Source organism: Corvus moneduloides, chromosome 1 (genome assembly GCF_009650955.1).
Source record: "Corvus moneduloides isolate bCorMon1 chromosome 1, bCorMon1.pri, whole genome shotgun sequence".
NCBI lineage: Eukaryota > Metazoa > Chordata > Aves > Passeriformes > Corvidae > Corvus > Corvus moneduloides.
In genome coordinates this window covers 114,242,855-114,268,227 of record NC_045476.1, presented here as the reverse complement: position 1 = coordinate 114,268,227, position 25,373 = coordinate 114,242,855, and the positions used below count along the sequence as shown (strand labels likewise).

The 25,373-nt window shown below is 39.3% G+C and overlaps 1 protein-coding gene across 10 annotated transcripts in view; it reads right to left on the bottom strand.

Annotated features, from left to right (window-relative positions):
- The window catches only part of GREB1L (GREB1 like retinoic acid receptor coactivator), a 133,190-nt gene that overhangs the window by 102,105 nt on the left and 5,712 nt on the right, over nt 1-25,373 (bottom strand). The gene's annotated exons all lie outside the window — the stretch shown is intronic.

Below are 25,373 nucleotides of genomic sequence, written 5' to 3'. Positions count from 1 at the left end.
AGCCCAGCCAGAGAGAAACTGAACAGGTTCAGAGGGTCTCTTCTAATACTTCCTGTAGCAAAATAAAACACACCACACCAATACAAATATTTCAGTCACCTGCTAAATAATACATAGAATCTATTTACATAGAGATTTTCCTGGGAATTAACCGAAAATATCCCAAAAAGCTTGACAGCAAAGAGACTACTGACATATAAATATCACATGTGCTTGTTTCAAGAACATGGCAACAAATCAGCAGAGTGTGAGCAAAACCTCTTCATGGAGTAAGCCTCTCACTCTCCCTACCAAAGAACAGGCAAGAAAGCTAATACAGCATAACAAAAAGTGGGTTTAGAGACCTAATCTTAAGAGCAATGTAAAGAACTGACTTCACATCTTTTGCTCCTCTACTACAGCAAATGCTATATTGCCATGAATTCACACCATAGTGAAAAGACGACATCTTCAAAATCAACTTCATGTTTAAATGCTGTTCTTCCTGCTCTGTCTTTTCTGGTGATAAATACTAGGAAATCAATGAGGAAACATCATTTGAAGTGAGCCATTCATCATGTACCGAAAAGGGTAAGTACCCCATAAATTGCAGTGATCCGTTTCCTATTAGAATCACACAACAGAAGGCAACAGCGTTTCCATTAGCAATTTTTATGACCTCTCTAGGTAGAGGATAAGGCTAGGAAATGGCTTATTTTTGTCAGCTATAAAGCAGTTGCTGGGTGGGGAAGGAAGAAAATTTTCAAGAGAATCAGAGTTATTAGTAAATCAAAGGGGAGGGGGGCAGGGAGAGATACAACAAATAATGGCCCCACCAACTGCACATCTTTGTGCTTAGGAAATTTGTGGATTGGCAGTTCTCCTAAGTAATACTAAATATTTTAGTAAAATTTACTGTCATTGGAACCTTATTACAGTGCATGCAGGCTCAAAAAAAATTGCTATCATTGCCTGTGACTGCTGCCTAATAAACAGCACTTCTCTACAACCTAGAAAATGGATTCACTATTTCGAATGTTCCTCTAAAGCCAGTGTTATAAAAAGCATGAAATAACAATTCAGGCTTTAAAATAAAAAAACAAATTTTATTAAATTAAGCAGTGCATTTTTCTCTGTCCCTGTTTCCCTTACCCACTCCATGCTCTCTGCACCAAAAGCAGGCAGGACAAACACACTAGGCAGAAAAAAGATATAAAAATTGTAGGTTTTTATGGGCCCCTTTACAATTGACAATATGACTGCCTTCCCAAAATACCAGTCCTGAAAGAAGAATGAAGTTTTACAAATGAATAGGCTTTTCCTAGAGCTCAGGGAGTAGAGCTGGGAGGAGGAAAAAAGAAAAGAAGAAATAGCTTTATTTTCAAATATCCTTTCAATTAATTTAACTGTATTTAACATAGAAATGCTTCTCAATTCCATTTGATTTACCAGCTAGAGATTACATTTTTAAGGCAATCTCACCCTAAACCCACAAAATTTTAAAGTCCATACACCAAAACATCATCTAGTCTTGTGAAACAAATTGTAGGAAAGGACCTTGTGTGTGCCTCAAAAGTAAAAAAACCCAAACAAACGTCCAATGACAACTATTACATTTAAGGGATGGAAAACCAAATTAAATCAAATAAAATTATTATGCATCTCCTGTGACCCAAGGTTTAGTGTGAAAACCACTGGGAAAATCCTCTGGCATGTGTTCTACACTAAGACAGACTGAAGGAACATCAAGTCACTTCTGTTTCCACTTTGTCCCCTTCCACACACAGAGCACTGAATTAACATTGAGTATCCCAACAGAATGCATCACACCTCAAGAACTGTAAATGGGTATTTATTTATGCAAGTTTTTGAGCTTAATTCTACCTGAGTTTCCACCTTACAGAAGACAGTGCAAGCCACTTGATTTGTTTGAGCCAAAATCCAGTGGAAATCCACATTCAAAATCCCACACTCACTCCATCATGGCTAAAGTGGAGCCACAGGTGCAGGACTCCAGTCCACTGAGTGTGCTAGTGGTGGTAAAAATATGACAGCCTAGGTAGCTAGGTATGAATTTTCCCCTCAGGAATAACTGGTATTACCTCACATGCCACCCACACATGAGCCCATCCCACACTAATTGTTAAGCTACTTTATGTTGCCAGCAGCCAGGAATAAATGAATGTTATTAGAGTCATGAAAATGAGGGGCTAGTTAGCCTTCATAAGTGAGATTGGTTTCACCAACATGAAACCTCACTAATTACTTTTTCTTCTTTTAACCTTCAGACCAGCTTTCACACACACCCCTCCTTCTTTTCCTCAAAGAAAAGTTAATAATTCTAATTTTCTGAAACAGTCAAGTGTATAATTGTAATAATTTATGGCTTTAGCTGCTTCCTAGAGAACTGATTTTACTCTTCTAACAGTGCTCTCAGAACCTTCTTCATTAACCTTTGTAAAATCAGAGCTCAGATTTCACCATAACAGCATTCTTCTTCCCTCTGTGCCAGTGTACCTCCCATACCAGGGACAACACAAGGACACCACCACACACTACAAACACATTTGTGGCAGTATCCTTACAGAGTGAAGCCTAGGCATGTGCAGTAAGGTAGGAAAAACCACTATTATCTTCACTTATACAACTGTGCTTTGATTCAGCCCTTCTTACATATGACTGAAAGGAGTCCCCCATTGTGCTGCCCCACCTGGCAGCTGCCCCAAATTCAGCCATACCATCAGAAAATGGTAAGTACGTCTTTACAGAAGGTTTTCTGTGAGCTTGCCAATTTTCCTAAAACTATGTATTATGCTGCATTTTCTACATTTAATTCCTGACCCTATTTTCTGATACTCTGGGACTCATTCCCAACAATTCTGCTTCACCAGCCTCCTTTTTCAGCACTCCTGTGCTCTGGTGCAGAGTTTGAGTCCGGCCTCTGCCCAGACTACAGGCTCTGATGCTTACCCTGGCACACCGGCACTTCCCATGTTCCACATCACAGCCTGGCATCCACACCCCTGCCTTGCCCTCAAAATTCATGTGTTTGTACTTCTTTGGTCTCTGACCTTGGGTTTTCCCGACCCTGACTGTGACCTTCTGTCTATCCCAGCTCCAGCCTGACACAACCACTAAGCCAAACCCACCAATGTTCTGGCTACAGAAGTGTGTGATCACACTGCTGTGAGTATCTGTGGGGATAATTAAGGAAGGAGGTGGGCAGCTATCAGCTGATGGTCTGTTTTCATGAAGACAAGCACAAGTCAACCAGCACTGCCAGTATTCCTACAGATTAGGGAGAACACTGTGGTTCTCACTTCTCCCATGTCTGCTTGGGAAATGGGAGCGGCAAAGGTCTTTGGAGTTCCTCTCCTTGAGTCAGGTGCTTCATGTGGAACACTAGTAATAAGGCAAGACCCTGTCAGCCAAAAGATTTATGGTATTTACTGACAGTATGTATTTGGGTGATGTGGAAAGGTTATGGTGGTGGAAGGGTACAAGGGTGACTGCTGTGAGAAGCTGCTAGAAGGTTCCTGTGTCCAACGCACAACATTCACCCTTAAAAACCTCCTCAGTTTCAGTGTGCCTGATCTTCAGAGGGGTTGTAAGGATCAGGGGGTACAACTAAAGGTTGTGCAGCCGCAGGCTCTAACAGAACCATAGGGGAGGCAGAATTTTAGCAGTGCAGCCCTGGCAAGTTTCTGAGCATGAATAAACTAGAAGTTTTGGCTCTTAACTCAAATAGCTTTGGCTAATTTCTGAAGGGACAGCAAAGATGCAAACTCAAGATTAAATTGACTCCTGCCAAGTACAAAGTAATTAGACAGCAAGGATTTTTAAAAAAGAAAAGCAAGCGAGAACAATGTTTTCACAGTATTTTCCTTTCTGCAAACAAGCCAATTGCTCCACCTCTGTGCCTGATGCCAAAAACTGTCAACAACTGAAATAAGGGGACAGAGTAGTCTGCAACAGCTGTTCAACAAGCCCAGGTTTCACACAAATGACTGAAGTCTGGTAAAGCACTGGGATGCTAAATTGTGTCACAGAAACCACTTGCAAATCTCAGCAGATTACAAGTTTCACTTACAGTTACTTAAAACAATAAAATAAAATAATTTGTCTGAAAGTATTTGCTGTTTTCTCTCATTTGTTTCTAAAAGTGAGTCTTCCTTCACTGCCAGTTTTAACCTCGGCAAATCTTTTAACCTTCATTTTGCCACCACTATCCCCCAGCTCTCAAGAGGATGCAAACAAGAACTTTGAAGGTTACACTCAACTATTGCATTGATACATCTGGCTTTAGACCAACTCCTTTGACTTCAGACAAAATTCATATGCATTTGCTATAACCAAACACAAAGTCATTGATTGCATAATTTCCAGCCTCTCTTGAGACAAGGATTCTCATCATAAGAACAAAGTCCTCTTTTTAGTAATTATTCAACAGTTTTGTAAACTGATAAAACTAAGTTCTAGTATCAGATCTACCATACACCTACCATGCCTGCATCAGAAGGCCACAAATTCAGGCAAGGTTCAAACTAATCAGCTGTATATTGATGAAACTTTCCTGTGTAAAGGGGAAAAAAAAAAAAAAAGAAAAGAAGACAACCTCTACATTTAGTTTTGAGAACCAGGAAAATAAAGTCACAAGAGCAAAACTTTCACAGGAAAAAGATTAGGTCATCTAATACCCCTTGTCTTCTCAGGCTATTAAGAAAGACACTTCCTAGTGCTATATCCACTCCAATTGTGACTCAACTTCCTGATGTGTGACCTACCCTCTCTCAAAATACTAGTCTAGTATTTTGCTACTCCAGAAATCACCCCGTGCAGTAATTGGAAAGTATGGTTTCCAAAGAAACAAATAATAGCCTTCATATCTCCAAATTTTTCATCACTGTAAGGGGTGACTAAACACGCTGCAGTGCAGACTTCCAGCATCCCACAGATGTAAGGTCACTGTATTACAGAGGAATTCATTCAGAATCTATTTTAAGCCCATGGATGCTCAGTTTTGAATACTTGAGCTGGGAAAGAGAAGATACAACCCACGGTCATTTGTCCTACAGCTGCAATTCCCTCCAAACACATTATGTCTGTTAAAAAACCCCAAAATATACGTTCACTTATTTTCAGCCAAAGGTAAGTAAAGAGATTTATTTGAACATCCTGGGCTTATCTCCAAGATGTCAATATTCCATTTTGTTTTAAAAATTTATTTCTCAAAAGTATACTACAGTCACCATTGGCACTTACAGTCTGGAAGTACAAAACCACCAATTTTTTTCTCCATTAAAGTTTAAACTAGAGGTTAGAAGGAAAAGAAAGTTACCTGAAAAGCATAAAGTCTGTTTTAAGAAAATGATTTTCTTTTCTCTTTTAAAGATGTTAATAATATTGCTAATCAAGTAGCACCTCACAGAAAAATAAACCTAGTGAACCAGCTGCTCTTGTTTTTCATAGGAATATGAAGGAAAACTATCCAAGGCTAAACTCACTTAAAATTGGAGAGCCCAGAAGCCAGGCGATTGCTTTGACTCCATCACCCCTCACAAAGCAGGGAAGGTAAGTCAATAAACTGACCCTTTAAGATCTTCTAGTTCAGTAATTGTCATCAGTATCCAGTTGGCATCAAAAAACAGTAGTCATGATCATGACCTTTGCATTTCTGCAAACATTAGCCATTGTCATGAGGAAGACCCCCTTGGCCTCATAATTCACATGCTGTTAACAACCAGCAAGAACACAGCGTGTGTGTCAGTTACTAAATAAAGTAAGAAAAATAGGATGTCACACTCATACCCCACTGTTCCTGTGCACAACCATGAGCATTGGACTAACCTGTATTACACTCAAAACTTCCGAAAGATTAAAATTAATCTATTTTTAATATTCATGTGACTTTTTCAACTATTTTATTACTACTTTGGGGCAAGATGAAGGATTATTTAGCTTATTTGTATTATTTCTATTTATTTCATACTATTTCTTTTTGCCTGGCTTCCACGAGAAACATGGCTCATATTACATGTTTTCTGTCAAGCACCTCTTAAATCCACAATTCCATGCAAATGAAACAAAGGAACAGAGCTCTGAAAAATATTTCAGCTTCTCAATATTCATGAGGAAACTTAGCCAGTTAGGCAGGACATTTGACTGTGTAATGGTAGTGTGCAAAAGGAAGTCATTGGAAGGGCTGATCCTAACCACATCATAAATATAGAAAACATTTTAAATCAGAGTTTAACAAAGAGAAAGCCAAACCTCTAGGAAACTAGCTTCTTCAGTTCTGGCACTCCTGGAATTGCTTGTTAATACTTAATTTTATTACCTATAAAACCAACATGGTGCAGACAAGACACCTGTACGCTGCTTTCATCTGGCTCACTGCCTGCAGGAAATGCACTTTGAGCAAAGAACAGACCTGGAACACTTTCTGCAGCCCACCTTGCCCAACGCAGTGACCCACACTAATCAAAGAAGTACAATGGAATGGTCAGATCAACCTAAAAGCAGACACAGCGTGTCAGACCACAGGCTGCCTTCCCTAAGTCACACAGTGACTGCCAACGGCAGATACTCAGAGAAGAACACAAACTCCGTGATGTTCCTGCAGTCATAAGTACCTGAAATATTCTCCCAACCTCCACTGATCTGCAGCTCAAGGCTCATTTAACAGGAACCATATATTTATCCAGCTGCTTTAGAAAGCACCATGCCTGTGACCCGAGAAAGAAGTGCCATAACCCACCTCACACTGGTAATTTTCACCTTTTGTTTGCATTCAGCATGGCCCCTGCTAATTTCATTTGATGCTCCTCAGTTCTTTTCCTCCAGAAGACACAAACAGCTCTCACCTTCTGCCCCACCGTATTTTATGGACCTCAGCTGTCTAACTTGCAGGGCTGAAGTCTAGTCAATGTAGTTGTTCCTGACATAACAGTAGTTGTTCTACATTTGGATCAACCTTATTTCTTTCTCTGTATTTTTTCCAATCTCAGTATGTGTTATCACAGAAGCAAGAGGAAGGAGACAAATTCCATGTGACCTTGAAGATGTAGGTATAGTGAAGATGCATGTGATGGCAGAATAATTTTTTTTTTGCTTTGGTTTCCTTTTTTCCCCACTAATGCCTCAACATTTGCTTTTCTTTGTCTTTCCCCCCCACCATTACAGACCATTAAGCTAGCACGTTAATAGCACCCTCCATTACAACCTCGAGACGTTGTTTCTGAGCAATAGCCCATTCAGAGCATCTATACAAAACTGACACACATTCATGCACTTCCTAAGATATATACTGAGGTATTTCCAAAAGAGAACATTGCATATTCCCTGAACTGCTATTCCAGTATATCACCAGGATGGAAAAATAGGACAACTGGAATTCAGCTCTATCCTTCCTCTTCTGTTATTACAGTATGTGATTGATTCTGTTACAGTGCTTTGCAGTGAGAAGGAAGATACTGCATGTGAAAGACAGATAATAAACCATAGGTCACCTTAAGTAGACTAGGAATTCTGCATATGGCAGCTGAACGGCCCAAGAACACTAAAAAATCTCTATGTCAACTCCTTCTGAAATGTCATACAAACCTGTGTTCTGTTCAACTATAACAAGAAAGTGTGTACTAGGTAATAGGTTTCATTACAGAAATTTCAGTACAAAAGAGGATTAAATCATCACTGTGTGTAAACCAGAAGATAAGGTGGATTTCTCCTCTCTCTTCTCCTGAAGGCTGGCAAAGATCAGTGAAATTAAACACTGCCCAAGGCAATTGTTAAAAGCAGTTTGGCCATTAAAGTCATGTCATCTGGTGACCCAACTGACCTACATTAAACCCAGGCTAAAGGGCAATGTCATCTTTCTTTTCCTATAGATAGCATGACTTTGCATCTTCAGCACAGATGGAAGACAACCCCTTGGCCTTCTGGTTTCCACTGGTTTCCTTGCTGCAAACCTAAGTTAGTTGCTTTTGTACTTTTTTGGCCTTACAAGTACTTTAGTTTTGTGAAACAGAGCTGAAAAACAGCAAATCTACTCCCTTAAGGTTATTCAACCAATACCTATCTAAACAGAGGCTGTAGCACTCCATACACTTCATGAAGAAAAATATTAATAGGCTAATGCAAATATTACAAAAATTTTCTATTTAATTATCACTGCATAAATTCAGTTTAGACAGTCTGAATAAATGAGACATGATAACAATTTTTCTATTATAACACTAAGTGTCAGATGAAGAGGTTACTCAATGAATAATTTACTTTAGCCCTAGTGCATGACCTAGTTTTTCCACCCAGATTTGAGAGATGCCATGTCAAAAATGGGACATTCTTTAAGAATTTTTGGGTGGAAATTCCACAAAGTCAGTTTATAGGAAAAAAAGAGGATGAGAAAAAAACAGTTTGTACTGGTTTTTATCAATGTCTCTTTTATGCGGTTGTTGAGGAGAAGCCCCTCAACTTAGTTACTGTTTCTTATAGCAAATGGAGTTCAGCACAGGCTGCTCTAAGAAGATACTAAGTAGTTAAATCTTGCAGCCTTAAAAGTGTTCTTGAATGATTTGTGTTCTGCTCTCCCAGAGAAAACCACTTCATCAAAAACCAAAGAATACTCTTCCATTTCGTTCCATCTCTGTTCAGTGTGGGCTGTAAGATACAACACTAATTTACATTGCAAGAACTTTTCTTGTTTGCCAACAAAAGACACTTTGAAGAGCTGCCACTGTGCCAGAAATTAAATTTATAGCTTGATCCTGCAATGTCTGTGCCTCTTCATCAGCCATCTTGGTCAATGGAAATAAACTGATAGGCTGCCTAATGGCTCAGGAGAACAGAATTTGCATCTTCTGCAGATTATGCAAATTTATAACTCATTTATGCTTCATACTATGCTATGAGTCTAGAAATTATATGTCTGCTAAAGAATTAAGTTGTTTTTATCCACAAAGAATAAAAGTTATTCCCTTGTTTGAGCCAGGAGCACACTAAACATTCCAGCAACTAATTAATTTTGTTGGTTTTAACCACACTTTCAGTCTTCAAAATCTTTTAAGACAACTGCAGAAATGCATGCCATATGTAAGAAAGCAAACAGCTAAGTCAACTCAGAGTTTAATTCCAACTTGCTTTTAACAGCCAAACCATACAGAAAAAGAAACCTCCCTGTTTTCTCTAGCGCTCAACCACAGTTGTATCTTACTGAGGTAAATATGCTCTACCTCACTGGAGGGTAGTAACTTACTGTTGAAAGATCTAGAGTTAAGTAAGAAGTAAATCCTTCTGGCTGCTATTTAAAAATAAGGGCATTCAAACATCTTCCATTAAAACAAAACACAAACAAACAAAACGAAAAAAACAAACAACAACAAATGCAATGCTTTTTAAAGGAAAAATTAAATCAAGGTTGCCAAATTCTGATCTCAAATTCACTGTCAAGGCTGGCACTCTTACTTATGAAGCACTCAGTAGTAGAATCTCCTAGAATCTAATCAGTGACCAGCACATTGAAGGGAAGAACACATACCCAACGAGTCATGAAAGTTTAAGTTTCATATAATTTTATTGTTATTATATATTTATGTTATTATATAACATCTTTCAGTTTGTCCGAAACAATTATTTTGAAGAGAAAGGTTTCTGTTGGATAGACTCCTTTATTAAGATTATCATGAAAGAGAAGGTTTGGACAGGAATTAAAAACGGAATCTAAAAAGTTAACCAAAAAGGGATAAAAAACAGTGCTTGAAAAACCAAAAGAGGTTTTTTGATCACTAAAGTGGATTGAAAAATATGTTTTTGTGAAAGACTTGCTCCTGCCTTTTGGATGGAGGAGAAAAAGAAAGAAAGAGCAAGGTTGATTTTCATTTGCAAAGTGGAAGGATCCCTTGAGGCCAATAGAAATGCTTTTAAATGATGTTTGGTTATACTTGGAATGCCAAAGCATACACAAAGCACCCTGATATCCTCCCTGCTCCCTGAAGGGGAGGTCCACTCCAGACTCCTCTGAAAGGCTCCATACATGAGAGATGGGTGGACATTCATCCCTGCTCCAGAAGGGAAGGAAGATAGTTATTATAGCATGGAAAAATTCTGCCAGAGGGGTGCTACAGCCTCCTGCCACATTAGTTTACAATTATTCCAAGTCTGTGAAACACCAGTATGGCTTTTCTATTTTATTTATTTTTTAAAACCAAGTTCTTGTGGACCCTTCTGCATTCAAGTCTGTCCTTAAAAATCGTACACTTCAGAGACTTTTTCTTTTCCCAACTAAGGAATTTACAAGCCCTCCTAGTAAGCTTACAGCTCACACATGTTGAATACTAGTAGCTTTGGACGTCAAAAGCTTCAAAAAGCATTAATAATAAATTCATTTCTAGTTCTACACCTTCCAGAAAACTTAAAGAAGTGCTGAAAGTATGACAACAGGTTTAAACAAGTTTAAAAAAATGCAAAAACAAAATAAAAATTTAATAAACAACTGTCATTCTATGGTGAACAGCATAATTTTTTTTGAGTTGCATACCTTACTCCTCTTATGCATTACACATATTTTTAAGTGAGATGGAAGGAAGATGACCTTTCCTTCAGTAATTTTATAGAAGTATACTTATTTTCATACATACACGTACATTGACTCATTCAGCTTTTTGTATGTACCAGAAAGATTTAAACCTTGTTATACATAAATAGCTTATAATAAAGCTAAAGGTTGACAGACATTTTGATGTCAAATCACACCTTTGTCCGGGGCAATGTAACAACCTCAAGTACAAAACTATTAAGGAAATGACCTAATCAAATTAAAGGCTTCCCTACAAACACTTTAAAATGATAACTTGTGAGAGCTGCGTGCCAAGCGCCTTCTGTCCTTGGTTGCAGGGACTAATTCAGTCTGCATTCGGCTTCACCCCTCTGGCGTCAGCCACCCATCTGTCACCTCCCTTTTTCTGGGGTAATCTGCTCTGTACTTATCTGAACACTAGACTCCTAAGTCTTGTCTACCTCAAGAAAGTTACCTCTTGCTGATATTGGGGGTAGAGATGGTTGAAACCGAACATGTGCCTGGTTGAGCACAAACCACCACCAGCTGCATCTGCAAAACTGTAATAAAATGGTGCTCAACAGCCCCCAACACTTTATTTATTGCAAATAAACAGCAATAAAGTTGTTTCATATAACCGACCTTTATTTAAAAAGAGGTCTAAGGGCATACTCTGAGTCTTATCTAGATGAAGACAGCATGGACACTGGTGGTGACTCACTTCAGCAGCGGGAGGATCTCACCCACTGCATGGGTTTGTCCAATAAAGGTCTCTTGAGCATATAGCAAACGATTCTTTTCAAGGACACACAGGGAGAAAAGTATCTGTATTTTCCCAGTCTAGCAAGATTCTTCTCAACTAGACACATTTTATTTCTGTCAGGCAAAGTGGAATCATTATATACTGTACCTCAGCTGCATAGCCCAAATTATCATGATGTAAAGACTTCAATACTTTCAAGAGTTAGCAGTTACACCAATTAAAAAAAAAAAAAAAAACAGTTGTCCTAGCATGGATGCTAAAGGTTTTTGCTGCAGCAATGCACTAATTTTCAAGAAGTCAGCATGTACTAAATCAATTTAAATATCATATTCTTGGAGATAACAGTTACAAGCCTGACCATCTCATCTATAATCCATTTTTCCAGTGAAGATGTGAACAAGCATATTTCTGCTTGATCTAAATGGACACAGAGGAGCATCAATGAAGTGTGTTCAAGCACCAGAGTTCTGCATATAGTTAAACTTTCTTAGAAAAAAGTAATTTTTTTCTCCTATCTGCTTCATTTTTCAAGTATGATTTCACAGATGCAGTAGGTAACACAGCTTACAAGATTTGGGTCACTGTCTCAGATGTACTACAAGCAGAGAGGCAATACCCTGATGCAAACACGAACTTCAGTTTTTTCACAATTCTGTTGTCAAAAAAAAGCACTAAGTCACATGTGGTACTCCTCACATCTGTATTCAAACTTCTGTAATTAACATGCCTTAACAAAAAAGCATCTTCCTCGGCCTAAAATCCCTACACTAAACTAGCGTGGCATCTTGTACATAGCTTCTGAAATGCAGCACTGAAAATTTAAACAAGGGAAGGTAATTGATTCATTACATCTATTTCTACTATATTTCTTTTTGTATTTTTTTGGTCACCATTTCAAAAGGCATTGTTTAAATTGCCCTAATCTGCAAACAGCAACAATAAGTGTAGCAAATACTTGACAATGAAGATGTAAAGCCTCTAAAAACCTGTTACCTTAGTAACCATGGGAATGCAGGAGAATAAGAATACACGCAGTGTCAGGACATCATTTTGGATTTCACAGGGTTTGGGCTGAAATACAGTCAGCTTTCATTAGCTTTTTGTTTTTCCCAGTAGGTCCTTGGACTTTGAAACAAAACCTGAATGACAGCTATGAGCAATTCCAGCCTCACTCCTCATCAGCCACACCAAACAAAACAGCTCTTCACTGTGAACCCCCCTCCTTTACACCCAACAAGCCTCGAAACAAACATTATTTATGCTGCTGACCCCTCTGGATATCATTAATAAATTGTATTCCAAAAAGAAGAGTAAAATGAAGACCCATTTTCATGGTACTAAGATAATTCACTTTAAACAAATGTACTGCAATAAAAATAAAAAGTCTGCATATCTGCCCAGGATGTTTCTGCAACCCCACAGTTTATTACGGGCTTTAGAGAGTATGTTAATTCAACACCAGCACTAAGAAGAATTTAGCTGCTCATTTAAGTAACACTGTATTTCCATTTTACTCATGAAGGGGGAAAAGAAAATTAAGAAGATAAAGAATTGAGATTCCATGTCTGTTGGGAAGCTTGTGGTCAAGACTGAACAGAACAAAGATCTCCCAACTGCTGGTTTTAGCTGGCTTAATTTTAGGTCCATTCCCTTACTCTTTGCTGCTATCTAGTCACTTCGGAAAACAATCTGAAAAAATCTCCAGGCAAAATCATTGGAAAAATGAGCAAGAAATTCAGCCTTATGAGAACAAGGGTGGGGAAGGAACGTAACATATCTTTGCTCAATGAAGGGAAAAAAGAAAAAAAGTAGAAATATTGGTCTACTTGGTCATCATGTGGTGACAAAAATCTTTGCATCAAAAAGCCTGGAAAGTAATAGTAGTTCAGAGACTCTGGCCTTGCCTTGCCTTGGTTCACTTCTCTTTCAACTGAAAAGGTGTTTCTCCATTCACAGAAGCTGCCATTCCAGGATAACATTGACACACGTAAGAGTTACATCCTCTGCTTATTTGCAGTCTTCTGCAGTCTTTTCCCCACACACATAAAACAGTACCAGAAAGAAGTAACACTTGTTTAACATGCAATAGTCCAGATTCTCTGTTTTTACACTACATTACATGAAATGTCTGGATCATGTTAAATGTTATTAGTAAACACCAAAGTTACACTTTCAAAGCGCTGCTCATAGAGCAAAACAGCAGTTTATCCCCAGGCAACTGCAACTTACAAGTTAAATCAAAAAGAATATGTAGATTTAATCAAATCAGTTATTACATATGGAAGAATACTTTCTGAAACACTCACATGTTTTGTAGATATATATAGAAGTGGCTATTCCCCACTCCTTAGTGGGAAACAGGCTCATCTCTACAAAGGAAAGCGCACTCATGACAACATTGAGCCAGCAGTTTACAAAAGAGCACATTTTATTCAGCAATATGCAGAAGGTGGGTTTTGAGACATTAGCTTAGGCCTCAGAACATTAAGCAAAGATTAGAGGAAGAGCACACGCCAGTATCCCCAAGGCCCAGAGCTCTTTTAAAGGTGAGTGTTCACCTAAGCAATAATTTCTAACACCGAAGAGGGCTGTGGTAGACTAGGAAGTAATTGGCCAAGTAACTCCACTGAGGAACATGAGGCTCTTTCCAAAGTTAAGTTTCCATTTCGGAGTTTCAGAAGGCTATTTGCTGGAAACAAAAGGCTCTCTAAAAGTCTTTTCTTAGTTGCTTCCTCCCTAGAAAGCCTGTTGGTGATGCTGACAGCCATACCTTCCTAGAAGGGAAGCTTGGCACTGACACCTTTGATGCATGTGGTTTTAGAGTTGGGAACTTTGGCTGGGAAGGTAAGGGTAGCATCATTCTTATCCTTACAGCATAAAGTCATTGCTACAGTGCCCAAACTCCGTCCTGCAAACCACAAATAAGCCTTTTTATCACAAGAGAGGAAGATTTCTCAAACTCGTATTAACGATGATACTGCTGTCAGTTCTGTAAATGGAGCCTGAGTCAGAACTGCAATAGGGACATTGAAACAATGACATACCTGAGGCACGTACATGAACTCGCCCAGCATGGAAAAGCAGCTCATCATGACCCTGCCTCTGTGCTCCCCCTCCCAAAAGAAAACCCTGCCAAACACCCTGAGATTGAACAATGTTTTTTCAGACTCTGGTTGACTGTATTCAGATGAGAAAAAAATGTACATAAATAATTCCACCCTTGCAAAAGCAATATGAGAAGGTAAATGCAAGCAGATGCCAGTCTTCTACCAACTTCCCCTTCTAGAATTACTGCCCTCCTGTCTGTAAGGCAAGCCACAGGTGCTGTCCCTTCTGACTGGCAGATCTGGAGGTGCTTTTATCCAGGAACAAAGGATACATCAGATCTGTTCTAAGGGGAAAAGTGCAGTACAATCCAGGCACAGAAAGCACAAAGACAAGTGCAGGCCTGTATTCTAACTACTCTGTCATCTGCACAGACTCAGATGCTTGCCCCAGATGCCAGAAGAACTGGACTTTTTGTCAATTCCCTACAATTTGAGTAATACAGCTTAGTAATGCTCTTTTTTAAGGGTTCCAAGAAAAGCTGGATCAGAACAACCACTCATCATCTTCTCTATGTCAGATGCAAAAAATTGTGCTCCAAGTATCTAGAACAGGGGTTTCAAGCCTGGGGGTTTTTTCCCCCTCACAGAACTCATTCAGCAGGAAGAAACAAAATTTAATCAGTTCTTAAAACAGTTTAGAACAGTTCCTTCACTGCCAAGTTTAAACTCCCACGTCAACATTGACCTAGTTGGCACTAGTTCTACAAATTATTTTTTGATCTCAGTGTAATTTCAAGACAGACTGGAAATACCCAAAAGGCATGTTGGTGGTAGCAATCACTTTCTACCAAAAAAACCTGCAAAAAGCAGCACATATGCATGTTCAATTAATTTTACACCTGTCCAGTGTAACATCCAAAAGTAGGATTTCTCAGTCTAAAAGAGAATGCATGTTTAAAAACACTTCACAGCACATTTGGCACTAGCAGTTTGGGGAAAAAAAAAAATCTACTCAGTACTGATCGCTTCCACCCCATTACACTGCACCCGCCAAACTTGGCACATCACTCAGCAGTAAACTGGATCAAGGAATTCATCCATCTGAAAAGTAACCTGGAAAATTATGCTGTTTTTCAAGTGGATCAGTTCTTCTGCCAGATCTCAGCATGCTCCAAACAAACAGCAGCAAAACAGGGGGAAAGGCTGAGAGTGGGGTGAGGAAATGGGCAACCATCAAGGATCAAGGGCTGATGGACCACAAACTACAGCCCTGTCACACAGGCTCATTCACATGGCTTGATATGAACCTCCCTTACTGAGCCAAATCACAGATGCGGCTTTCTTTTAAAAGGAAGGAAACCTCACAAGTATCCCTGACCCAACACTCACTAAATCAATGTTCAGTAGGCACTTTGCCATTGGCTTCAAAAAGAGTTGAATCCACATGCATCCAGGACCATGCTGAAAGCTGCAGACAACAGATCTCCTACCTGTGGAAAGCAATCTGGAAAGCATGTGGGAAAAATAGAAGAGAAAGGGAAATTAACTTTTCTAACACCTTTGAGTCTGTGAAGTGACCTTTGGGAATTACCTCCAAATTTCATCTACTGAGTGACAAGTAGGCTAAACCCAAATAAGCAAAGACCTGTAAGATGCCAAGGCATTTGTATTGAAGGTCTTTCCTTCTCACCCTCCTCTGTAACACATCATCATGGAAATACTCCAGGAAAGTTTCAATGACTGAAGGAAGTAACAGTGACTATCATTTTACTACTGCATTGGGGGACTTCATTCCATTTTTGCAGATACTACCTTTCTCTTTGTGTCACACATGCCTTAGTTCCTCTTCAGCAGATACCTGGGACTATGAAATGCTTCTCTGAATGCTGAAATTCAGGGCAGGGAAGAAAATGGTATCGGAATGCTTTTAAATAATTGCAGCTACTGAGGACACACACATTGGCATATGCATGGGCCTGGTACCCTGCATGCATAAAACTAAAGGAAAAATATGGGCTTCTGCAATATAAATAAAACAGGTAACTTTAAAATAACTTGAGTTCAAATCTATCCAGCACGCTACTACTAAGCAAACATCAGGAGGTACTCAAACAAAATGATTTTCTGACAATTAAGCAAGAACAGTAGCAAATACTCCATTTGCAATTAAGAATCTGGGTTTTGTTTTCACAGAAACAGTGGGGATTTCTTCAATAGTGACTTGATTTAACTTCTGCTCCCCACCACTGACAAAAGGCTTAATGGGCTCAAAACCATGGCTGCTTTTCCCCAACAACTTCAGACTGAAAAAACAGCTTATTACATCTTCTCTAAAAATGTTTCAATTACATTTATTACACTTGCCTACTGTACTGCAGGCATTCCCAAAGAGCTAAAAACCAAAACCACAACACAGATAAATAAATCCCAGTAAAACCACAGTCAGTAGCCTCTGAAAAACAGAAATCCCTTAAACATCAAAAAAATACTAAAATTAATAGGTCTGTTTTGTGGTTGCCACAAGTCAACCTGCTGATTCAGGGCAATCTCACCAACAGTATTCTTATCTGTAAAGGGTAAGAATCAATTGTTTGACAGAAACAAAGGAGAGCTCAACAGGAAATCAACCAGCTTGGGACAGATGGTCACTGAATCAAGTTTCACCCCTCCCCTCTCCAAAAACAGGCTTAAGAGGCATTTTCTGTTACCAAGCAACAGCCCAAAGGAAGGCATAAATCTTTTCCTACGTGTTATTCCCCTCCTCCCCGACACACATACATTTCAATCTACTAGGGCGGTATGTTTGTGGGTTTGTTTATTTTCCACATAACAGGTAGGAGGGTTTATTATGTGCAATGACAACACCTTTCTGTATGCCCACTAGCCATGTTTCCTTTTTTTTAAGGCAAGAAGGAGGTTAACTGTATCCATGCTATGAGAACTACCATGAAGACAGGTTTGTAAGGCAGGATCCAATTTTACTTAGTAACCCCTCCTTGCTCGGCCAAGGAGACCTGAGAAATTACTCCCTAAAGAAGGGAATTCCTGATGACTATTTTATATAAAACCTTCATCACACCATGACAAAAAGGTCACCATCTTCTTTTTAAAACTTGTCATAAAACTCTGTACCTGCTTTAACCCATAAATATCCATAAAACTTAATTCCCAAAAAAAGCACCATGGTATCTTTAATATAACACACAGACCAGCGGACTTTTAAACCCTTTGAATTTTAGGAGCATTAATCTGCTAGTACATCAAACACCCTAAGTGAGAATTGGAGTATGGGATGAGTAGGAAAGGATAATCAACGTTTACTGTTCTGGTGAGCCAGGGGAGGAAAGAAGGGCTGGAGCAGGGGGGTGGAATGGAGGGGAGAAAGAGACCCGAAGAGGCTGTTTGCAGAGATCAGGGAACAGGGGGAGGGGAGCAGAGCCCGGGGGTGAAGGACAGCGCCTCTGAAATTCAGATTAGCATCCAGGGAACAAACCGGTTTGTTTGCCCCCCCCCCCCCCCCCCCAATCATACAAACCGGGAACAGACCAGCAGCCAGCAAAAAGAGATGGGAGTTAAATTTAGCCACACAAAGAGTAATCTGCAATAAATTAAAAAAAAAAAAGGTTTACTATTACAACCCTCACAAAATTAATTAAATGGGGAAGAAAAAGTCTCACTTCGGCAACAAACTGGGTAATCATCCTTTAAAAGCACAGAGCCTGGATTACCGCTGACACATACTTAGACTACTAAAACATATGGCCAATAAAAAAAAAAAAGGGGGGGGGGCTGGGGGGAGGGGAAAGGTTGTGGCAGCATGTGGTCTGCAAGAGCTTTATTTTCTCCCTCCTCAACTCCTGCTTGCTTTAGCCAGCTGAAGACCTTCTGCGAGACAGAGCCTATTTTCACTGGGTATTTCATGTACTCCTTTGACACCAGTGCAGATACTGGTTACCATCACTATGGTGGGTAAACAGAGCCCTGGCCATGGGCTGCTTCACTGACCAAGGGCCTTGCACTTTCAAATCCATTTCACCACAAAGTCATCTTGGTGGAGGCGCTGCCCCGGCTCTCTGCACATGACAAATAGTTTTCACAGGGAAACCAGAGAGTGTGATGTCTAGATTCAATTAATTAAAATTAAGTTAATTGAAATGAAACAGAACACAAAAAAAGCCAAATAGCTACTTGTATATATGCCAAGAACACCACTTGTTCTTCGAGGTCTAAAGCTTTCTGACAGAAGCATGAAGCTTAGCAGCCCAAGGACCTGACCAGGAGACTTGAACTAAGGGCCCCCTAGGCTCAGCCACAGAAGACCTTAACAGCAAATCATTACTGTCACATAGTGCTTTGAAACTCCCCGGCCAACAATCACCCTTGGTTTAGAGAGAGGGAAACTGACGAATGTAGAAGCCATGTGCTCTCTCTCAGTGGCAGAATTTGGAAATACAACCAGATCTTCTGCAGACCCAAGTCCACATTGTAATATCACCCTGAGCATACAAGCAAGTTGTTATTTATGTAAATTCATGGCCAACATCAACATTTTTACAGCTGCTTTTCCTGGCTTCTTCACAGCTTAGCAAGAGACCTGTAGATTAAATCCAAGTCTTTACCGAAATTAGTCTCTCCAATCAGGCAGGCAGTGATAGTCATCCCAGCGTTATTCAGGAACGGATATACTTATTTTTCTAACACATTCAGAATATGGCTAAATAAGACATGAAACTACAACTCATCTCTAATGCATGTTAGCAATTTCTCTATAAACATTAAATTAATTATAGACTGCAAGGGTTTTGTTTCTTTTGTACATCAGTGTAAATGGTGCAAAATATACCATGGCAGCAAAAGCCCCATACTCTTTACCTGCTTATACACAGACCATCATCTAGGAGAAAAACATACATTGTAGCTTTGCATAAGCATTTATTATAGGTTTCAAAGAGGAGTTTTCTCTTATATTCAAATATATGTCCTTTACACCACTCTGCCATGGTAAGAGAGAGAGAACCACCTAAGAGGGGAAAGAAAGACTGTTTCCTTTTCCCCTCTTAAGTAAACCATCAGGCTTTTTCTTCAGTGACCAAAGAAATTTCCATATTCCTTGGCCAAGATGGTATCTCCAGACACACTGCATGTTTTTTGGTTGAAATGTAAAAGGACACAAGTTTGCCTCAAATCTCTGTCAATATTCTATGATTCCATGAAATAAGGTCTGAAGAGACTGCATTCCAGTATGTCTTTCTTAGAAAAATCACAACAGATTTTCTTTAGATTCTCTATTTCTCAAACTGCTAGTTTAGAACTCTAGGTCTTCTAATACAGTCTATTATAATAATTAGTTTAAATTGACTCTTTACTTTGAACTAAGACATTCAACAGCAGAATAAAGCTTGTATCTGTGAATGATCCAAGCAAGTCCCCATCTTTTTTTGCCATAGAACATAATAGCACTAGGCAGTGTTCAAAACATAAGAACATTCCTCAGTCTTATTAAAATCACAATAGCGCTTCTCTTCATTAAAGGATGGGCAGAAGAATAGAATGGTAAAGAACAGTGATCATCAGTTAAAAGCTCTGCTAAGTAAAAATAAGTTTATCCATAGAAACAGAGAAGCAATTACAAAAGGGATAACCTACAGGGATAGGTAAGCCAGTAAAGACTGCAAGTAGACAACTGCAAGCCTCATTTCCAAAACAAAGAAAATCAGAACCTGAATATTATTCTTCATGTGGCTATATGGTGGCATTGCATTTAACTGTTTACTCCCCAGTTTGACATCAACCCATGTTAAAAAAGGGCTGCTTCTCTTAAAACAATTTTCTGTTTATATATTTAGTTTGGGACTATTTTTCCTGGCACACATAATGACAGAACGGACACAAGATTCACCAGTGCATTCTCTTATCTCTGTATGCTGGCTGAAAGGAACACAGTGTATGTAATTTATTCCAGATCAGAAAGGCAGTGTGACAGCACAGAGAATAGACCACATTTTCAACAAGCATTTCTTAATGAGAAATTTATCAGCCTCTCTCAGCATGTACTGCACTTTGGAACAGGGAGGACAGAATTGTTTTAATGAATTCATCCTGAGGCCAGCCTCCTTCCAGGCATATGGCCTCAAAATACACTTGCTTCTCTCTTTGGGGCAAAGGATTAGTTATGAAGCATAAAATGGTTCTGCTTTCTGGCTCTCGTTACCTTGCCAGTCAATTTCTTCCTGAGATAGAATTTCTCAAAGAAAATTCAATCTGCAGTTGCAAATTTCTAGTTCTTTCCCTCCTTGTTATGTTTTTTACAAAACTTTCACCTCCCACAGTTTATTCAGCTAATCATTTGGAGCAAGAAAATGTATGTTATCATCCAGCCTCTGTTCCTCTTTTCATAATTGCAACAGAAAAAGCACAACCCTCTTCTTTCCACACTTGGCTGGTTTTCCTCTACATATGGAGCATGTTCAGCTAGAATATGGCAACTAGGGAGAAACTGCAACCCACATACTGAATCGTCACATAAGACTCAGTATGTCCAGAAAAATAAAACATACAGACACACATACAACTCAGCGGATAGATGCTGGAGGGCATGTCATTGAAAACTGCAGCTCCCAAATCTCACTAATTAACAAAATAAGAAGTGATTAACTGAAATAACAAGTATCTCCTTTTTACGCATGCTTTATTTTAGTCCTGAAAAAAGGTTTAAAATTAATAGTACTGGGCTTATTTCAAGTTTCCTTAGAGTAAAACATTCAATTTTCAACATGAATTTAAATAGACTGATTTTAGACAATACAAAAATGTCAATCCATCAGGTATCATTATTACCCTTTGATGCTCAATCTTCCATCCCAGACAGCCCAAACAAGCTCTTATAGAGTCACTCAAGCCTTGCAGCCTTCCTATTAACACATGCCCAGCAATGCCTCAATCACCAGACAATTTCTGTTGCCATCCACCAACGTGACAAGACCAGCAGAGAGCTGCCACTAGCAGAACTCACGGAGTCTCTCTGTCGATGTGTGTAACTGGATGTGCAACCAGCGCATGTTTCTGATGATATACAAAAAGCATATCTAGCACAGAGCAGAAAAAGAAAGTGGAAAGCAGGTCACCAAAACAGTTCAGGCTGCCAGTAGCCTGTTCCTTGAGTATCTTTGCAAAGCCCTTGGGCCAGATGAATTGTTTCAGGAAGCTCTATCTTACCGATAGGTAATACTGCCAAGTTTTATGGGTTTTGTACTACCCCACTTTGCAACCAACAACAGAATCATTCCAGTTGGAAGGGATGTCTGAAGGTCAAACAGTCCAAACTCACACTCTTGGCAGGGCCATGTTGGAAATCCCATTGAAACAATACATACTATGATGTATTTTGGTTCATGGCTGATCTGCATTGATAGTTTTGACTTATTATCCTGTCAAATTTAAGTGTGAGGTTCTCAGTGATTCTCAGCTAGAGTACAATGATTCAAGAACTGAAGGTCCATTTCTTAAAAATAAAAAGCCCAAGGCACAAAACAGCTTTTTTCAAAGGAAATTAAATGTTCTATTGATGCAAACGCTTCATCTGTTTCCCAACATGCAGTTTTTGCAATTTGGACAAAGTGCTAGTGACCTACAAAGCAAAGATCCAGTCGTGTCAAGGTTATACACTGAGGTTCATGCTGTACTTGTTTATATCATGAATCAGAATAGAGAACACAGGCTTAAAATATCAGTATCATCCGACATAAGAAGTATCAAAACTATGCAGCATCTGTTGCATTCCTCTCTCTTTTTCAGCCCTAAACCCCTGAACTGCATGTTACTGAGTTCAAAGTTGAGCCCATTTTCAAAGGAAGAGTCTATTAAAAAGCATCTGGAAGAACACTGTCTTTTAGTGAAACTAAGTCCCAGATCCAATACTCATTTATTACACTGCTGGGACAGCATCCTTTAAACACGATAATCAAAAGCAAACGTGGTTTTTTTGCTTTCAAACAGACATCAAAGTAACAATGTTAGGATGAATTTTCAACTGTTCTGAATCTACAGGTTATATAGATTTGCCTTTTCCAGAAAGAGGGACTCTGGCAACACACACACAACTTCACAAGTTCAACTCAGCAGTTGGCTGAGTTGTCTGTCTGGCTTTAACACACAATCAGAAATGGATTTGCTACAGTGAGAGCAAATGGAGCTGAAAGCTACACTGCACCGTGTAGGGAGTGCTTAACTCCTATTGCAAGCACAGCCTCCCTCTTTCTACACCAAATCCACATGACAACTGGAATCACCCCAAAGCCAAGCTTGACAGAAAGCCAGTCAGCTGTGCTGCAGATGAAAATTGAGCATCTATCTACACAGACACCAGACACAAGACTTCTCTTAATAAAACAGCCAAGCTGGACAGTCAACAAGCAACACTGTTCATTATGATAGCTGAGAGAAGCCAGGAGAATCCTTTTTTTCCCCCCTTCATTCTCAGGCTTTTCTGCCACAAGGTCACATCTGCTGTTTAAAATTAAATTGGGTTTTTTCTGTGGTGGTGGCCTTTGTTTAAGAGCTTCCAAGGCATACTGTTTTGAATAACATTACTAGTGGCACATCTACTACCCACTAAGAACTTCTGGTCTATAAAGGCAAACTGCGAACACAAAAAGCAGTATCAATCATCTCAGCCAATCAATCATTAAAGAAAAAGAATCCTTTAAAGACCCACTAATGTACTGGACCAGTATGATATTAAGACCTCAGCATTTCTAATTCATGTCCCTTTCTAATTCATATATGTATATGCACAAACATACACACTATCCTCTCTATCTCTGAGTACTCTGGAGGAGGGAACTGCCTATGCCTACGTCATACAGCACCCAAAACACTTTTAGATGTAGTAAGAAAGAAGAGTATTACTAAGTTAATGGAGCAAAACGAAACAAAAAAAATGTATATTTAGATGCCTTGTCATTTCATAGCTCTTGACACAAAAGTTTGTGACAGCTAATGTTTTTTAATCTTTGTGCCCTTGAAATCCAGCTCACCTTCCACATCTGCTATAATCATGATTGTTATTTCACCTTCTTCCTTCAAGTCCACAGTCTGGCAAGCAAGTTTTCTTCACCCTGCTCAAATGGCTTGGAAATTGAGTGCTGACTCTCCTACTGAAAAAAAAAATGGCAGGCACTAACTGTCAAAAATTGCCGAAACTGCTGCAAAGGGGACTGTGAGGATATGCATATTTTTCACTCTGAACTTCTGCTTTAAATATCCCATTGGTAGTTCTGTGTGCCTTTATTGGAGGCATTAAATTGTTCTTGGATGGCTTTGCCTTTCCCACCCTTCCCCTCTAGGTTTTCTTCAAAATTGCTCCTCTGTGGGGTGGTACTAATCACTTGGCTAATCCATCTAATTTCCTCACAACCAGAAATTTCCCTCTAAGAGGTTAAGATTCAGAAGAGTAACAACAGTATCTTAACATCTCATCTATACAAATTAATTTTTGAAAGCATTTTTTACAATAGGAAACCACCACATTCTTAAATGTCACATACAACATGACTGGCAGGAAGCTGTTTTCCTCTTCTTGATTCAGTGCATTTTAGTTGTAAAAATCAAGACCTATTTCCCAGTCTTCCCAAAGGAATCACCTAATTGCACTAAGAATTTGATTCTGTATAAGTGGTTTAAAGAAATTACAAGATTACATTTCCTTTATGAAACAGCTGTTCTCAAAGTGGACTGAAAGTGTAAAAGAACAGGAGAATAAAGCCACCTAATGCTCCAAAGCAAAACAGAGTTTGGGAGACTTCCTGAGAAGCCACAGGGAGATGGTCAGTGAGGCAGGAACAAAAGCAGTAAAAGTAGATGGCTTGTTCTCCTGAATGGCAAAACTGAGATGCAATCGTACACTGAAACACATTATCACCAAGGAGATAGTAAGTAGAGAACTAATAGCAGTGAAGTACTGTACCAGCAGTAAAAGGACACAGGGCTCAGGACAGGGAACAGAGCACTTGGCTCTCTGCAAATCTCAAGTCAACCCATCAAGACAAAGTTTTGTCACATATGCTCTTCACTCTGAGACATCAGTAGCAAGGGTAGGCAACAGTAATATCTATAGAACTTTGCTGTGAACATCCCAATTTCACCAGGGATTCCAGTGTAAAGAGAATTCCTCACAGCATCAGAAGCAGCTAAGTTCAGCTATTTCCATCTGCTGTTCCTTACCACTACACCATCTCTTTGAAGTGGGTGTGATGGAGAAAGAGCTCGGATCTCTCTAAGCCCAGAATGCTGTGCCACACTTCACTTTTTTAATAAGTGATCATTTCCTCTTTACTAGGAGGACTGTTGAGGAGCAGGCACACAGCAATTTCCAAACACTCTCCTAATTACTCAATTACTCTTACGGGATAACACAACAAGGGATCATACAGCTCAGAGTATATACAGTCTCCCTGAGCATTGGCATTACACTTGCATATTAACCACCTCTATCTTTTAAAAGACAGCTGGAAATAAAGCAGGGGGAATGGCATAAGGGAATTTTACCTAATTAAAAGCATCATTTAACTATCAAACTCCCAGAAAATTTGTCCTTAGGTTTCCTTATGCCTACAGCCCTAAGAGTCTATAGGAAAGCAAGTTTTGAAGTTGGAGGTAGCATTATAAAAGAAAGGGGGTGGGGAGAGACAAATCCTAATATCTCTCAAATATGCAGAATGCTAAAGGTAAAATGTTTCATATGCACATTTATACTTCTTTATGAAGCCACATTTAAATTTAGTATGGCTCTGGAGAAAAACAGCAGCATAAACAGAGCCATTCAAAAAAGGCTACTGATTTCTCTGAAATTTTGGTGCTGTACACTCCATTCAACAGAGAATCAGTGCTGCAGAGGGAGGTGCAAAAGGACAGCAATACCAGGAAAGTGTTCAGCAGCTTAAAATAGTCAGCCATCTAACTAAACTTCACACTGTAGGTTCTAGGGAAATATTACCACTTTTGGTGAGACACACAGATGAATCTTCATTTTAAA